Raw genomic sequence first — 6,000 nt, 5'->3', positions numbered from 1 at the left:
GATTAATAATGCTGATGACTGAGTAACAAAGTCCTATGTGGCTTCCAAATATCTTTTTTCAACAAAATTGAAGGAGAACATAATGTAATTATTGATATTAGATCATTAAAAATATAACTTGGAAGGAATTCAAAGAATTAAGTGACATTTCCACAACCAAACTCTTTCCATTCCCAATTACTATTTATATGAATCAAATTTCTCAGAGATTACAACTATCATAAAAGAAAATCAGGAATAGAAATGAGAGCAAACCCTTGTCATATTCCAGTGATAAGTATTACTCATCCACAGATACATGAACTCCTAATGCCACCCATCTGCTTAAGAGAGGCAGTCCTCATAAGATTTTGGTTTTTTGTATTTCATAACTATCAAGATGTAAAATATTTATCTCTGTGATCATTTGTCTATAAGTATAGGATTTTTTTTATATTTAAAATAACAGTTTTAAAATATAAAATAATGGGCATTTTTGCAATGATAATATGCTAGGTGATGAATAAAGACTTTCAAACATTAAAAAGTAGTATATTATAATAAAATATGTGAGGGAAGTGAAACACAAATACACAATTAGAGAACAAAAGGAATGATGTGAAATTCAAAAGTTTTTAAAGATTTATTTTATTTTTATTTTAAAGAGAGAGCACTCTAGTGCAGGGGAAGGGGAAGGGGAGAGGGAGAGAAGTAGACTCCCCATTGAGCATGGAGCTGGATGTGGGTGTCCATCTCCAGACTCCAAGATCCTGACCAGAACCAAAACCAAGAGTTGGACATTCAAGTGACTGAGCCACTCAGGTGCCCCAATGTCACATATTAAAATGAGAGCTATTTTCCTTTATTTAAAGTGATTGCTAATGGTTATCAAATTGCTATGATATTTTATTGGATAATTTTATCGCTAATTTTGTTTTGAAATTACAATATTAACAATATTCCAGAAATTACACTCTTTAGTTGATTTCAAACTTGATGAAAATCATCTAATTTGAAATTAGGTTCAACTTTAAAACATATAAGGATATATAGCAATATATATATATACACATATATACATTTGTGTATGTACATATATGTATATATACACATATATATTCTTTTATAGGTATACAATCAAAATTTGATAACTATTGAAAACCACCTCTACTGTAAAGATTCAAATTTATTCAAATGTTCACTAAAACTGCCGATCAAGGAGGTTGTTTGCGAAGATTATTTATTTGAATGAAGTAATCTATCTATTCAGAGAAAATGATTTATCTCCAGCCCACACAACAGCCTAATTCTAATTTGTGTGCACTTTTGCAGAGGCTGCCTGTGTTTAAGCCATAGTTCCAAGAGTGTAAGCTAAATTAATGCATGTTATTACAAGGTCTATCAACTCAGATTTCTATAAAAAGCAATATATGTTTACAGGCACCTAGGTGGTTCGGTTGGTTAGGCATATGACTCTTGGTTTCAGCTCAGGTCATGATGCCAGAGTTGTGAGATCCAGCCCCACATTAGGCTCCGTGCTCAATGCAGAATCTGCTTGTCCCTCTCCCTCTGCACCCCACCCCCAGAATAGATAAATAAAGTCTTTTAAAAAACAAAAAGCAATATATATTTCTGAGTTACAAGACATTGTGTAACCTCTGCTAATCAACAGGAGCTTGAGATGGCTAGTTAGCATTTATTAGGTGGTGTTTATGACTTAAAATACTGATTTATTATGAATTATAAACCACTAATAAGAAATCTTGGATCTATTCATACCTCAATAGAGAGGAAGGAATTGGCATCTATAAAAATATTTTTGCAAAAAGCAAAATAATAATATTAAAAACACACAGGAGACTTCTGGCTTGGGGTCCAGCATGGAAGGAGCTTGGAAGCCATCATTCTATCCTCAGAACAAGACAAAAACTGAACAAAGTGAAAATTAGCAGGTCTACTTAGATCCAACAAAAGATTTAGGTCACAGGACAAACTGCTGCCTGACATTTGGATGGCATACAGGTGAATACAGAAGAGGCCCAGGAGCCACTGTGCACATCCTAAGAGTAGGGAACCATAAATGGACACATTGCTAGGGGCTTGACGTGGACAAGCCTGAGAGTTAAAATCTTCAGAAAGGCAGCTAGTCTTAAGTGAATCCCCACACCCTCGTGATTTTTACTCTATCATGAGCTCTATACCAACAGCGAAACTCAGAGAAAAATCCCCTCTATGACCTAACTATTTTACTAGACCCTCATCCGCTGAGGTTTGACCAGGGACCAATGGACCTCGTGGAAGGGAAATACCCACCCCTGTCCCCTTCTAGAGCCTATCTAACCTAAGGGAGACCAAAAACTGAGAAGGTCATAGTCCAGAGGCTCAGGTTCAATTAAATTCTGGACTATAGAATCCTCCCCCTTTCCACACACCTCACCAACACATCAATAGGGCTCCTGTAAAATAACAAGGGATTACAAGTGAAAGAACAGTACTTCCCAGACCTTACCTAAGAAGTCTCTATGGAAACTCAGAAACAATAGGGGAGAGAAAACAGTAGACAACAATGGAGATTCTTGTCTCTGGCATCTGTCTACAGCAAATAACAAACACGGCCTAACTTACATCGAAGCAAACAACAAAACCTCACACTAAAGGCCTATTTACCTCAGTTCCTGTTACCCAGCACGTCCTGTCCAGCTTTCAACAAAAGGAATCACAAGGCCTGCTAAAACATACCAAATACAATTTGAAGAGACAGAACAAGTGTCACAACCAGACTCAGATACGGCAGAAGGTCTGGAAATGTCAGGCGGGGAATTTAAAACAGCTATGACTAATATGCTAAGGACTTCCACGGAAAAGGGGAACAATATGCAAAAATACATGGGCAGAGAGATTTAAACTCTAAGAATGAGTGATAAGTAAATGCTAGAAATCATAAACACTGTAATAGAAATGAAGAATGCCTCTGATGGGCGCATTGTAGACTGGATACGGCCACGGGAAGAATCAGTGAGATTAAGGAGAGGTCCATAGAAAGTTCCAAATATGAAATACGAACAGGAACAAAATGATAAAAGATAAAAGAGACTGTCTGAGGACTGTGGGATCATTATGAAAGCATAATAATCACATACCAAGAATGCCAACAGGAGAAGAAAGGTCAGAGAACTCAAGCAAGATAAACGCCAAAAAAGTCTACACCTACATATATCACATTCAAACTGCCAATAATAACAATAACAAGAAAATCTTAAGACAAGCCTGAGGAAAAAACAATACCCTACCTATAGAGGAGCAAAGGTTCATTGGACTTTTCTTCAGATACCACGCAAGCGAAGAGAGAGTGGAGTGAAATATTTAAAGTGTCCAAAGGAGGGGAAAAAAGCCACCAACCTGGAATTCTGTATCAGGTTAAATTATGCTTCAGAAGTGAAGGAGAGAAGCCCAGACAAACTGTGGACTCTCATGTGTTAGGACCGTGGGTCTCTGCTAAGGACGAGGAGTAGGCAGGCAGGGGAGGCAGCAAAGGGGACCTGAGACTGCTCCAGCATTTCTGTAAATCTGCGGTGGAAGATAAGAATAACAAGCCTGTCCCTTAGGGCCGCAGCCAGGGCCTGGCCTGGAAGCTGAGGTCCCTGAGCAGGTGACCGGACCCCTTCCCCCATGGTGAACAAAAGCCCATCTCCTTGGACACGTTCCATGGCAATTCCTCAGGAGGCGAAGCCCTAAGAAATCACCCCTGAGCCCCACCACACTGCTCTCCAGGGCAGGACACAACCCTGGAGGCCCAGAAGCTTTACCCCACATGTCAGCAACTTTAACTAATTTTTTCTCAACCAGGGGTGAAGCACTTTTCTTATTAATTGTTCCAGATCTTGGAAGATCCTTTTGACATTACCTTTATATAATTCAAGATGGTTACTTATCTTGCTTTTGCTCAAAGATTTTCTGTCAGAGCCTACACTGAGGAGAAGCCAGAACTTTCTTTGGGTTTGGAAAGGGTGTGGGAGTTTTAAGTTTCCTTTGTAATGAAGAATCTAACTCTATTTCCCCCCTCCCCCAGCTTTATCAAAGTATGCTTGGTATACCAACCTGCATATAACTAATGAATACAATTAGATGAGTTTGTATATATGTACACACTTATGGCACCATCACCACAATCCAGGTAATAAAACATATTTATCACCTTCAAAAAAAGGAAAATATAAATAAAGACTTTTACAGACAAACAAAAGTGAAGAGAATTTGTTTTCAGTAGACCTGCCCTGCAAGAAGGGTTAAAAGTTCTTCGGAGAGAAGAAAAATAATATAGATCAAACTTAGACCTACAGAAAAGAAGAGCATTTTACAAGGAATAAATGAATACAAGATAAAATCCTTAATTTTCTTTTACTTTTTATGATTTATTGATTTATTTATTTGAGAGAGAGAGAGAGAGAGAGAGACAGCACATACAGAGGCAAAGGGGGAAACAAACTCCTTGCTGAGCAGAGAGCCAAACACGGAGCTTGATTCCAGAACCCCAAGATCATGACCAGAGCCAAAGACAGGATTGACTGAGCCACCAAGACACCCCAAATCTTTAATTTTCTTATTCTTAATTGATCTAACAGGTAACAGTTTGTTTCTAATAATAATAATAATAATAATAATAATAATAATAGCAACAAAGTATTCAGTGATTATAGCTTAGAAATAAGTAAAATAAGTGACAGCAATATTAGAAGGTGAGGATGGGAGGAATTTGAAACGCTCTATGAGAAGGTACTTGTAGTACATGTGAAGCCATTATTTGGAAGTGATCTTGGAATAGTTGTAAGTGTATATTGTAAATTCTAGGGTGATCACTAAAACAAAGTTAAAAAAATATGAATGCCATGCAAAAAAAGAGAAGAGGGGTGCCTGGGTGGTGTAATCCACTGGGCATCTGACTCTTGATTTCAGCTCTGGTCAAGATCTCGTGGTTGTGAGATTGAGCCCCACGTTGGGCTCTACGCTCAGTGCAGAATCTGCTTGAGATTCTCTCCCCCTCTCACTCTGCTCCTCCAGCTCATGCTCTCTCTCTTTCTCTCTCTCTCTCAAATAAATAAATAAACATTTTTTTTTTAAAGAGAGAAGAGAAAACGAGTCGTAAAATATTCAAAAGCAAAGAAGGTAAAATGAATGGAAGACAAAAAAGAAAAAGAACAAAGAAAAAAGCAACAAACAAAAAACAGTAACAAATATGGTAGATATGAACCCAAATATATCAATAATAACTTTAAACACCAATGGTCTAAATAGATCAATTAAAAGACAATGAGTGTCAGAGAGGACCAAAAACCAAAATGCAATTATATGTTGTCTATATGAAACCCACCTTAAATATAAGGACACATATAGATTAAAAGAAGGGTATAAACAAAGATATATCATGCCAGCACTAATCAAAAGAAAGGTGGAGTAGACTTTTTTTTCTGAGACAGAGAGAGCCCTTGCACATGGGTGAGCATGCCTGTGCCCCTTTGATGGGGTGGGACAGAGGAAGAGGGAGAGAGAGAGAGAGAATCTTTTTTTTTTTATTGCAGTTCAATTTGCCAACATATAGCATAACACCCAGTGCTCATCCCACCAAGTGCCCCCCTAAATGCCCATCACCCAGTCATCCCAACCCCCCACCCACCTCCTTTTCCACTACCCCTTGTTCGTTTCCCAGAGTTAGGTGTCAGAAAGAAAGAATCTTAAGCAGGCTCCCTGCCTGACTTGGGGCTCGATCTCATGACCCTGAGATCATGATCTGAGCCAAAATCAAGAGTTGGAACCTTAACCTACTGAGCCACCCAGGTACCCCTGGAGTAGACATTTTTATTTCAGACAAAGCATACTTCAGAACAAGGGAAATTATCTGGGATAAGGGAGTATTATATAATGACAAAGGAATCAGTTCCCCAAGAAGACACAATAATTCTTCACATGTATGGCCCTAAGAACTGAGCACCAACAGATATAAGACCAAAAGCTCTTTGCAAAGGA

Source organism: Canis lupus, chromosome 18 (genome assembly GCF_011100685.1).
Source record: "Canis lupus familiaris isolate Mischka breed German Shepherd chromosome 18, alternate assembly UU_Cfam_GSD_1.0, whole genome shotgun sequence".
NCBI classification, from domain to species: Eukaryota; Metazoa; Chordata; class Mammalia; order Carnivora; family Canidae; genus Canis; species Canis lupus.
The sequence above is the reverse complement of the archived record's forward strand: the minus strand, read 5'-3'. Positions refer to the sequence as shown.